We start from the raw sequence: 13,084 nt of genomic DNA, 5'->3' as shown, positions 1-13,084 counted from the left end.
ATTGAAGGCTGATGAACCGAATCCCAGAAGGTCAAGGAGGCTAGCTTCCGCCTTTGCTTTGAAAAAAATTAGAGAATTAAAGAATATGTGGTTTTATTTTATTTCGTATATAAACTATTGTTTTAAATTGTTTTAGTTTAGTTTTACTACTGATGACGGTCACTGTATATGTGACCAAAATATCTGGTATTTTTGTGAATTTCTATACACTGTCTATTAAAAAGAATTTTATCCCTATTTTGAACTTTTATTTTATCGCTATATATATAGCTATATCTATAGCTATAGCCCTTTAGGGAAGCTATAGCTTTTCCTTAGTTCTAAGTCGATTGGCAATTTCAAAATTTTCACTTGGGAGCCTTTTGGCCATATTCCAGTCACAAGTGGCACGAATTAATGCTTGAAGGCTATACACATAATTCGATAGTTTGATAAAAATTTTGATAGTTCTAAACCGATTTGCTTTATCAAAATTTTCACTCTATAGTATTTTTGCCCTGGTTGGCAACATGTCTAATAACTAAAGATATTTCACCACGGCTTCTACACAGCTCGAAATCGTTGGCTCACTATGAATTTTCGCTTGACAGTGTTTTGGCTCTATTTGGGTAAGAATTGTTATTTTGTAGCTTAGATTTGACCAAATTTGTCACTTTATTGGGGTGTGATCTTGTTTGCTAATTTTCCTGAAGATGAGTCATCTTTCAGTTTCATACAGCCTTTTGTTCGATATAATCAGACCTGAAAAAGACAAAAGAAAAAAAACCAATTAAACACACATCCATAACTGTGTTATTCTGAAGCAACACACATGTGTTGACTGGGTACTGAGCGAAGTGCCTCCAATGCATTATTATTATTTTTTTTCCTAGCCAATTCGTATGGAAGAGATGGCTGTAGAAACTTCGAGGGGGGGGGGGGGCTCCTTCGATAAAAGATGAAAGTTATAGTTCTCTTTTTAATGACCAAAACGATTGGACGTCAGCCAATTCCCTGGCCGTTCTATCTTTGCCCCCTGGTACCCTCATAACCCTACGATGTCAAATAAAAAAAAATGAGATTGCTATTGGTTCAGAATAGTTGAAATGTCTAATAAGTGCCTCTATGGTGGACATGACCCCCGCAAACCAAGGGAAATGCCCCTAGATTGTGCAAATTGCGTGTTAAAACACAGATAAATTTTCAGTCGATGCGCAAGCGTTGGCTGAGGAAAGAGCGAAATGTGTGTATCGTAGAACTTAAGGGCGAGCTCAAACACTCGAAAGTTGAAAGCACTAGTGCGCTTCTTAAGGGCTGGGTGCAATAACCATTCTGTTTAAGATAATCGGAAGATATGATACATATAACTCCAGAGTTGACTTGACCACGGCAGCCCCAGGGGCAATGATCCTCAATTATGTAAATTATTTAGGGTTTACATATAAGTTCAGTAGAAAAGACAGGCTTGTTTGGTCTGGGTGGTTCGATCGGCTTGGAACTCATAGGGATCATTCCTTAGGCCTAGGATTCACTACTGAAACGTCTCAATATTTTTTTGAAGTTTTCAAGGAGGGTTAAGGGGACGGCAATAAGACTTAAGTGTGTTTCGGGGAGAGAGCAGAGGGGAGCCTAAAGACAAATTTGTCTCTGGTCTGCCTAAATAATTTTGGCTAATCTCGTGTTGAAATGGTAAGACGTTGTATGTTCCCGGTTTATCTATGCGGTGTATCTAGAATATCTCCGGAACAGCTTAGGACATCTGGTTAAAAATTGCAGGGTGTGTTTAGGGGGCCAGAAGGATTTCTAGTCCTGTATTAGGGAAAGATACGAGGTTGGACCTAAATTATTTTTGGTCTATGATCAGCATAAATGTTTTTGCGGTTTAAGCCCCGGTGTAGTACACCGGTGTAGTAACTAGTAGTACAGTAATAATACGGAAAACAAATGCCCGAACCAGGAACAAATTGATAAAGTTTTACTTTCTTCACCATCCACACCAGAAAAAAGCGCGGAACAACATATCCAAAATATCCATCTCTAACCCGTTGCGAAATTCGTTTTTTTTTCGCAATTTTTGTTACATTAATTTTTATATTTCATGAAAAAATGAAGTGTCACGAAATTAGTGGTTGATACGTCTATCTGTATCATAATTGAGAGCTAAAACCATTTCTGATGTTAGTTTAGTCAAATAAAATGAAAAAATCCATTTTTAGTAAGAAAAATAGCAAAATTTCGCTATTTTTGGCAAAAAAACTAAGTGATAACCATGATATCTTTTTTTTGTGTTTTTTTTTTCCATTAATGCAGATCACGATATGTGCACGATTGACGGAAAGGGCACTTTCCACGGTATGGCAATTCTAGCATCTGTCACTCCCACTCTGAAAAATGAAGTGCCACCAATCCCGAGAGGGAGTGTTTCTCTAGACGCCGTGACGGGAGTTTTTCTATTTTTGGCAATGAAGATTATCAAGTCCGACGTGTCAGATAAGCTGGACAACGCTATCATCAAACTCGGAGGCTTTCACTTGATGATGAGCTTCGTCGGATGCATAGGGCACCTGATGCAAGACAGTGGGCTCAAAGAAATCTTGGAAATAGTATACGCATCAGCAACAGTACCACATATACTCTCTGAGAAAGAGATTTCTAGAGTCATTAGAGCTCACATTCTCGTGAGCTCGGCTCTCTACGCTCACCTTTGGACAAGATGCGGCAACTTTGAATACTTTTGGCTTTGAGAAACTCTTCAACGACACCCTTGAGGGAAAAATGTCTCCCAGAGACCTAGACGAAGCACCAGAGCTGGGACTACTGGAAAGTATTATCAAACAGAAGATTGAAGACCTACGAGATCACCGAACAGCAAAGTACTGGCTGCAGTACCTTGACATGGTTGAAAAGCTTCTCAAGTTTATACGCGCTGAGAGACTGGGCCTATGGGACCTGCATTTGCAAGTTGCAGCAGAAATTCTTCCTTACCTAGCCGCATCTGGGCACAACCTTTATGTGAAATCTGTCTGGTTGTACATCCAAGAGATGACTAAACTTCCCAGTCGTCATCCAAAAATGTTTGAGATGTTCAGTGAGCAAGGACACACGATTAGAAGGTCAGATCGGCGCTGGGCCGGCCTCTCAGCAGACTTAGTTATTGAACAAGAGCAAATGCGAAGCCTAAAGACATCGGGAGGACTCACTGGTGGTGGTGGCATGACTGAAGAACAGAGCGCGATTTGGGTCGTATCGAGGCCGGCGTGTCTTGAGGTTAACCTGTTGATGCAAAACCTGACGAATATCGGCTACTCTACAAGGGAGCAGCATCGTGACTTGAGTCTGAACAGACAAAACCGTGACTTTAAAGATACCGCGAAGTTGGTAGATTTCTTCGAAGTGTCATCCCCATTCAAAGGCAATGTACAACTGAGAAACGTTGCAAAGGGAGTAACTTCATCTCCAGGCGTGAATGCTGACGAAGCCGAATCAGATGGGAAGAAATTCTTAGACAAGATGTCAGAAAAGACCTTGAAGGATCACGTCTTTAGAAAGAAAGACCAATTGACTCTGATGACCACAAAAAAGTCGGGCTCTTCTGAGGTGGTGCACATCGACCGGGCGCTACATTTTCAAAGGTTCATTATCGTTGCCCAGAGGTCTAGTCTCAAGGACGATTATTTCAAGTTTGAGCTCTGTACCATTCCTCCTGCACTGTTCGAAAGAAACGGATTCGTGCTAAAGGCCAACAAGCCCGAGCTAGCAAAAGCAGTCTATCAGTCATGTGGGTTTGATGCTCAGTCCCCAAGACCGGTGGGAATTACCAGCTTCGTCTTAGACGGGGGTGCCCTTCTCCATCGGATCCCGTGGAAGGTCGATTCCGCATTCAAGGCTATCATGTTTTCGTACATTCATTACGTCGAAAAAAAGTATCCCCGTGCAGTTGTCGTCTTCGACGGATACGATGGCGGTCCGTCAATCAAAGATGCAACCCATTTGCGTCGAGCTGATCTGTCGGCCGTGAGGTGCTATTTACCGAGGACATGAATCTTTGCATGAAAAAAGAGGATTTTCTTTCATGCAAGGAGAACAAATCGCGTTTTCTGAAGATTCTTGGAAACGCTCTGGTAGCCAGCGGTTGCGATGTATACTGGGTTGCGTCACAACATCGCACCTTTATGGGATCGGAAAAGGAAAAGCTCTTCAGCTATTGTTATCCAGCTCGAGTTTCAGAGACGCTGCAACCCTGTTTATCAAAAAATCTGCATCTCATGAAGAGATAGCTACGACTGGAGAGTAAACTTTGTTGATGATATGTAACTTCCGGGACATTCCAAGTCTTGATTCTGCCACCAGGAGCCAAGCCTTACAGAGGAAAGGTGATGTTGCCACCTCATTCATATACCCACAAGGGCTGTCTCTAACTCTGATGGCAGCGAAGTATCAATTGCTCTGAGTCCTACACCCAAGTTCAGATTTGGCCAGGAAACACGGTTGACCCCCAAGCTGGGGATGGAATCTTCAAGGCAACGAAGTTTTAGAGCCAAAAATGACGGATCTCCCAGCTGCTCCTCCTCATCTTCTAAAGACAGTGAAGTATTCTTTCCGAGCTGATGGTTGCAACAGTGAGAGATGCTCCTGCAAGAAAAATGGCCGGGAATGCACCATAGCTTGTCGAATATGTAGAGGAGTTTCGTGCAACAACGCGATGTGTCCAGATGATGAATTTTCTGAGGATTACCTTTAAGCCTGTGATTTAATTTTCCATGTGATTTTTGTTCCTTTGATCAATCAGATGTGCATTTTCTTACATTTTATTACAAACAATTTTTATCACGTCGTTTTTTATAGTGATGAACGTGAATGGATTTTGATCTCAAATGCCTGCGAAGAGCAAAGTTTTGGAGGAAGGGTGGGGAGGATGGGTATTAAAAAGATATTGAATCATCACAAAAAGCCCTGTCTTCCAACTCAAGATTTATATAGATACTTCTATAAAACGCTTGTTTTTTTTTTTACCTGAAAATTTAAATTTTTTTCATTTTTGTTCAAAAACAGAGTACTTATGATTTATTTTTTGATATGTAGGAGAAACTAAAATCAGATATGGTTTCAGCTTTTCAATCCGATAGAGAAAGACATATCAAACACCAGTTTGGTGATATTTCATTTTTTTTCCAAAAAATAAAAAATTAATAAACAAAAACGTCGAAAAAACAAATTTCACGACGAGTTAGAGATGGGGATTTTGGATATGTTGTTCAGCGATTTTTTCTGGATATTGAAGAAAGCATTAATTTATCAATTTGTTCCTGGTCAAACCTTATTATTCCTGTGCTAGTGGTATTTTTCCGAATCCAAAAGACAGTTGTGCACGCAAATTAAAAACCAACTTGTCATATTTTTAACGCAAATGTGTGAAAAGCTTTGTATAGCTATGTATATCTAACCTAATGTGATATTTTTTCTCTCTTTTTATTTTACCCCGCAGTGTTGCATTTTAGTGTTTCTAATGGTTAAAAAATGATGATTTTTGTTGTTATAGTGTGTTTGCGATCTCATATATATTTTATTTATTTTATTCAACACAGGAAAAAGCCATAGGCTTGTCGTAGTACAGATAAAAAGTAACAGTTCAACAGCAACACTCCAAAACACAAAACAAAACAAAAATATTCTTCAGTAAAAACAACTTTATAACTAAGTCATGGTTGCAGCGGCAGATGCAACCTAGTAAAGAGCGAACCACAGCCAATACTAATCAAAAGTTGAAAAACGAGTTTTCAAAAAAACTGTCAAGCGACATAAATTGCCATCTGACACTGAATCAGGAATGGTAACTATGGTTTCGGTTGATTTTAAAAGTAAAAGTTTATTGCGAAAAGAACTTTATGGTGATTTCACAAATAGCCTGAAACAGCTCAAAAATGGCGTCAGATCAAAATGAAAAGTACACCATTGGAATCAGCAAGATCGAAAACCTTAGACAGGGAAATTACAGTCCCCCTCCTTGAACAACAAGGAAAATCACTTTTTTGCAACGGTAGCACTGATCTGTCTCCCTTTTTTTCTAGCAGGGCTAGCGGTTTACCAGAACATCATAGAGAGATGCTTAATGGCTCATTAGAAAGCTGTTCCTCACATCTACGTGCTTTTTATAAATTCTGCCATCTGCAACTGCCATATGGCACAAAATGGCACATTATGTGCCATTTCTCAAGGGGGTGGGGCTAGTGGGCTACAAAAACATCATAGACAGATGTTTAATAGCTCACATTAAAGTTATTTATCATATCTACGTTTTATTTATGAATTCCACCACCTGTAACTGCCAAGAGGCACTAAAAACGGCACTATTGATGCCATGTCGCAAGTGGAAAGCTAGAGGATAGTGGGGTGCCAGAACTTCTTAGAGAGAATAGCACAAAAAATGGCACCTTTTGTGCCACTTCTTAAGTTGAAAAGCTTCGAAGTATAAAACGTAACCATTGTAACAATTATGATCCAAAACCCTTAATTTGAGATTTACAAGGGACCCTCACCATATAACCCCCCTCCCAGCCCCCTTAGTAAGTCTCATTAGTCCGTTGGAAGAATTCATTATGAACTCTTTAAGACAGTCAGAACCAAAAGTAAAAAACATGTTTAGGAAAAAACTGCCTAGTGAAAAAATTTCCATCTGACACTGACTCAGGAACGTTAATTATTATTTCGTTTCGTCTTAAAAGTAAAAGTTTATTGCGAAAAGAAATTTACGGTGATTTCGAAAAAAGCCTCAAACCCTCGAAAATGGCGGCAGATCAAAATGAAAAGTGTACCATTAGAACCAAAATGGTCAAAACCTTGCACAGGAAAGTTACAGTCCCCCTCCCTGAATAACAAGGAAAATCACTTTTTTTGCATCGGTAGCACTGATCTGTCTCCCGTTTTCTTTTTTTTTTTTTTATTTTCAACAGGTCATGCGGGCTACCACAACATCATAGATAGATTCTTAATGGCACATTCAAAAGCTATTCCTCATATCTACGTGCTTTTTATAAATTCTGCCATCTGCAAGTGCCATGTGGCACTAAAATGTCACTTTTTGTGCTATTTCTCAAAGGGCTTCACCGTAAATAGGTTATATTAATCAACACGGTTTGAATTTCAAGAGTAGTTCGAGGTTTCTTGAATATCATTTTAAATTTGACTCTAGGACCATTCAAAGTAATATGTTCAGTATAAGTTCTATTCAAATATTTGAATTATAGCAGAAAAGGGGGAATGCTAATTGAATTTTGAGTACAAAAAGATAATTATAGAAACAAGGAAATATATTTTTACTTTGAAATAAGTTGAGCTTTCTTGTCTGCAAAATGAACACGCAGAAATTTATGTACAAAAATTATCGTTGAACTCTTACAATCGATTTTTTTAAATACATTTTTTGTGAGTTTCTGTACGTAAAAAATTTCTTAAGATACTACCCTAATCTTAACAGTAGGCTACTAACGGTGAAAATATATTGCTTTCTGAATTCAATTTTTTCTAATTAATAACGAAAATCCTTTCGTGGGAACAACTTATGTTTTTGCGATGAACTTCATTTTGGTAATGAGAACCAAAATTCTTCCCTGGATTTGCCATAAATTTGCTGCTTACGCTGAATAACCAAGTACGCAAATATATCGAAGAAACGAAACAAAGACGCCTGTAAGGGTATTTCAGTCCTTTACGTACACGTAAAGGAACCAAAACCTTCCCCAAAAAAGAGAATTTTCTAAAATAGTGCACATTTTAACTGGCCTCAGAAATACTACACTTTAATAGCATGAATCGTGCTTCAAAAACTCCGGTTTGCTGCAGGATTATTCAAAAAGTAGGACCTTAGCCCAATAAGTTTTATCAGACAGTGCACAGTGTTACACTTTAATTAAGGAGCGACTCAGCCAAATTGTAATTGAAAATCAAAAATGGAATTTTGATAACAATTGATAAGAATTGCGGTTTTATGCAGATTGCAAATATATAAATTTTATTGCGTTTAATATCTACTCACCAAAGGCTCCAAGCCTCAGAAAAAAAGGAATTTTGATGGATTAAGAAATTTTGAAAACAGGGAGCCTGATTTTCGAAAAAAGGAAGAAACACCCCTCCAAAAAGTCAATAAATCTTAATGTAAATTAATTTTAAAAAAACAAAGTTTTTCCAAGGGAAGTAAAGAGCTAAGTTGAAACTTAAAACGGACAAAAATTATTACTTCACAGCCTATTTAATATATATTAATATAACTAGTACAAATAAACCAACTAATTATGTTTCCCTATGCTTTTATGATTATACATAACTAGCACTTTACTGAAAACACAAAATAATACAGGAGTTTTGGTACAGTAAAAGCAAACCAATTAAGAACACTTTTTATAGAATCAAAATATTATCAATCCCTTTTGGGATCAATCCTATTTAAAATAAAGCAACAATCCATTTTAGGATTGCCTTTACTTTTTTACGTTTAATTTGGTATCACTTCTGCGAAATGGCTCAGTTCAATGACTGGCTCTCGTTTTAGTTCTTAAAAGGACATGTCATGATTAGTTTGTACACAAGTTCGAAGTAAGGCTATTTCATCTCGATAGTATTATGACTATAGACTAGCTTTAGAATTTGTATCAGAGCTCGAAATTCACTCTTGTATAGAGAGAAATAATCGGATTTCCAGAGTTCATATTATGTCTTATTCGATCTTCATTTCAAGTGATACGAAAGTATATTTCTCACAATTTAAGACTGTATATTACCCACTATTGGTATTATAGCTGGTGAGAGCAAAATGCTGCTTGATAAGTCAATCCAATATTTATGTATGCTGTTCAATTACTTCACGGTTGTTATAAAATATTTAGTTTTACGCCTATGTTTTTAATATAATTTTAATTGTATACTGAAAGTTACTAATGTCAAAACTGGTGTAACACTATAAAAAGCTTTATAGATTTGTTTAGTGTTGTCAGGCTACATACTCACTTTTGACTCTTAAATCAATAATCCTGTTTTTTTACTTGACTCTTGTGTTTTCCGTAAAGCACTAGTTTTTTACAATCATAAAGGCATAGGCAAACATAATGAGTTGGTTTATTTGTACTAGTTATATTAATATATATTAAATAGGCTGTGAAGTAATAATTTTGTCCGTTTTAAGTTTCAACTTCACTCTTTACTTCCCTCGGAAAACTTTGTTTTAAAAAAATTATTCTTTGTTCGTTTTTGATTAAAATTTAATGCAGAAACAACGCTGCCATGATCTTTTTTATTTATACGGAGTAATGTATGCTCGTTATAAGTATTAATGCCACTTCTTAGTTTCAGTTGAAAAATTATTTTTAATCTAATTTCTAATTATCACCGTACTAGGGGAGAAAAGATATTTCTAAAAAATATTACAAACAACCTTGACATGTACAGAAAAATTTTAGGCTATAATATAAAATTTTTTGTCCTTAATTTACGAAAAATTTATGTTTTTCAGGAAAGTTTGTTTTTCGATGAGCAAAAAGCTGTTTCTACTCGGCCGACTTCGCCTGAAAACGCCGTAAAGAAGACAGGGCTTTATAAATCACCTACTGACTAGCAGAAACTAGAAGGCTACTGTAACAAAAGGAAGCTGTTTAAGGGCTCATTTAAAAGCTTATATTTATACTTAATCTCTTGTTATAAACTTGATTTGATAGCACATTCCCACAAAGTGCATTTTCGGTTGTTTCCCCAACTTTTTTAAATGAAACAAATGCCTTTTCCAATTAATTGACCAAAAAAAGGCGATTTCAAAACCTAGACAAGAGCAAAAACTAAGCGGGCACGGTCGTCCCTTTTCATAAATTACTACTGTTGGAACTAGCACACAGGCTTCATTGCCGAGGAAAGTTACAAGGTACAGATCAAATTTATTGAGCAATCAGGCTTAATTTTTGGTAGATGTTTTGTTGAAAAATTTTAAGTATCACTAGGTTGGTTTTTACAATAATTTTTTGCTTTGGATTTATGGAATATACGAAGAGGATTTGGATGGGGGGTCTACGTAAGGGGATCTGCCTCCATTTAAGGGTTTTGGACTATAATTATTGCAATGGTACAGTTTCCTGCTTCCAAACTCTACCACTTAAGAAGTGGTACCAAAAGTGCCATTTTTGGTGCTATATGGCACTTTTGGATGGTAAAATTGATAAAAAGCACGTGGATATGAGTAATAAGTTTAAAATCTGCCTTCCCGGGATATGCCTTAAAATGAGTGCCATTAAACATCACTTTTTAAAGTTCTGCTAGCCCAATAGCCCCGCACTGTAAAAAAAATCGTTTGAGATTTAACAAAATTGTTTGTAATGTTTATCAACAACAAAATTTGAATTTCAACAGCGTAAATTGAATATTGGAGACCATTTTGGAATTCCGTTGTCTTTATTAAATTTCCAATTTGTTGAGAAACAAAAATATTGAATTCCCATACCCGAATTGAATTTTCAGTTTGTTGACAAAACAAAATGTGGATTTTAAAACCCTTATTGGATTTCCATCTTGTTGGCTGGATTTCCCGTTCTTACACTGGATTTCCATCACAAACATTGTTCATTTTTTTTTTGTCTACAGTCTAATATCTAGTTCTCAGGAATTAGTTTCCCTTTCTTCTTTCTGAAGCATAAATAAATACAAAAAAATAATCTAATTTTTTTTTTACAAGAACAGAAAATTACAACAAAAAATTTCTCCCAGATAATATGACACCTCTTAACTGCCGCATTTTTTCATGGCGGAAATCAGTAAATCAATGGCGTAGTAGCAGACTGACAGAAGACACTTGAGTAAGAAATATATTCCAATCAGGAAAACAGTGACCATTGGACCTGAAGTGAAATCAAATCGAGGCACAAATAAAAGAAAGACTTCCCCACTTGTTTCTACCTCCAGAGGTGAACGGTTGCAATAATAATGCCACAATTCCTGTCTTTTCTGAAGACCTTTGACTTACTCATCATATCTACTCAAATCTCGTGTTCGCCACCTCATAAAATCTTTGTGTCATAAAACTGAAACCTTGCAAAATAGATCTTCTGCTTAGATGAAATACAACAAAATTGTTTTCAGCTTCACAACTTTGCTCAATCCCAATCACAGTTCATATAATTATCCAGTAAGCTTATCGCAGATCATTTCTGGTCTTTGTTCTCGGTGCGAACAAAAAGCTCCTCCCACTTCTTTCTGCATTAGCGGGTTAGTCTGTTTCCGATTGTTTCCAACAAAGTGCATTATTCGTAATAGCGGGTTTCCACTTGTTTCTGATTAGATCACAGTCTGACTTGTCTACCCGTGAAAAGATCTGATGCCGCCTATGTTTCTATCTGCAAAAACGTTCTCTGGAGCATTCGCACCTTGGTCCGGGTTTTTATAATGGAAGAGATAGGGAAAGATCATACTGGATAATTATATAAACTGTGATCCCAATTTATATTGTTTTAAAGATATGCAAATACATTTCCTAAATTTTGAAGAAAAAAAAACATTGATATGGATTCAAACTCAATTCAAATGACTCGAATTTTATTTTTTGAATTAAACCTTGAGAAAAAGAAACTGATAACTGAAAATTAAGGTAAAATGTTGTTTTGTCGAAATTTCAATAAGTATAGACCTGTCATGTAGGCAAATTTAATTACCCTCTAGAGGGAGAAGGAGTGAAGTTAGACACTTCAAAATACCTTCCTGGGACATACTTTGATATTTATGTACTATCTGGAACACATGCGCTATATTATATAGGGAAGATGCGGGTTTCCTTCGAAACGGGTTTCCTTTAAAACAGGTTTCTTTCAATAGAGAAATGGATTGTAAAGCGTGGTTTGTTATTGGGTTTACAATATTTAAACTATTGTTCTATCGGGTTTAGGGGAAAAAAGGTATCTAGGTTTGGTTAGGTATCTAATGTAAGCTATACTTTACCTCCCCGCCCCCTAATGTGCAAATATATAGCCGAAATCTGTTTCCAAACTATTATATTTTTATCCTATTTTGTTGTACTTCACTAGCATCAACCAAAGTTTATTTTTCGCATGTGTTCCAGATAGTACATAAGTACCCATACTTTAGCCTGTAGACCCATCCCTGAATGTTTCATTTTCTTAACCTAACCCCTTTTCAAGATAGCCAAAAGTAGCTAAAGTAGAATTGGTACTGTTCTATTAGCTGTAAGCCACGCAAGATAGATGATGCAATAAACTAGTCAAACGGGTTCTCTCAACGGAGAATTTGATTGCAAACAGTGGTTTATCACTGCGTTTACAATATTTAGACTTAAGTTTTTTGGGACTTAGGGGGGGGAGGGGAAGGTACCTAGGTTAGGTTACGTATTTAATATATGCTATGCTTTACCCCCCCCCCCACCCCAAATGTGCAAATATATAACCGAATTTTATTTCTAAACTATTTGATTTTTATCCTATTTTGTTTTATTTCACCAGTATTAACCATATTTCCCTTTTTGCATTGCTTACAACTAGTATAACAGTACTATAGAATGTTACCGAACTTGTTTTTGTTTATAAAAATGTACTATCTTAAACATTTTGGGAAACATAAGACACAAGTTATCAATATTAATAAACTAAACTGAATAATTACAATCACAATCAGAATGTGTTCTCTCTCTCTCTGATCTGAATGCCCCCTCGGTAAAATCGTCGCTTCGTCGTTTGAAGGTCTTAACAATAAATCTACTTATGTTTTATACGTCTGTAGGTAGTTGAAGGAGAGGATCTTTTTTTGTTTGTCAAATTGATCTCAAATCCTAACATTCGAAAATAAAATAAGAGACAAATTAGGTCTTGGGAGGAGGTTTAGTTGCCCTCCAATATTTAAGGTCTCTTAAAAAGGACACTAGAACAAAAAAACAACAAATAGAAACGCACCCGTGGTCTTCTGGCAAAAACATAAATTCCACATTTGAGCAGATAGGAGATCATAACCCCCACAATAACATTTTCTGATACGCTGCATCTGAAGGTCTGATTTACATTAAGATTTATTGCCTTTTTGGGGGGTGTTTCTCCCTTTTTCGAAAATCAGGCAACCTGTTTTCCAAATC

The 13,084-nt window shown here is 36.5% G+C and overlaps 1 long non-coding RNA gene across 1 annotated transcript in view; it reads right to left on the bottom strand.

Annotated features, from left to right (window-relative positions):
- Positions 1-219: 219 nt before the first annotated feature.
- LOC148949372 (uncharacterized) overlaps positions 220-13,084 on the bottom strand; it is a 75,398-nt gene continuing 62,533 nt past the window's right edge. Inside the window, exon 3 of the long non-coding RNA XR_016142079.1 lies at positions 220-741. This is a non-coding gene — a long non-coding RNA (uncharacterized LOC148949372). The remainder of the gene's footprint in view (positions 742-13,084) is intronic.

This window comes from Artemia sp. Qi Xiang Cuo, chromosome 8 (genome assembly GCF_049724085.1).
Source record: "Artemia sp. Qi Xiang Cuo chromosome 8, ASM4972408v1, whole genome shotgun sequence".
Taxonomy (NCBI): domain Eukaryota; kingdom Metazoa; phylum Arthropoda; class Branchiopoda; order Anostraca; family Artemiidae; genus Artemia; species Artemia sp. Qi Xiang Cuo.
The sequence above is the reverse complement of the archived record's forward strand: the minus strand, read 5'-3'. Positions and strand labels throughout refer to the sequence as shown.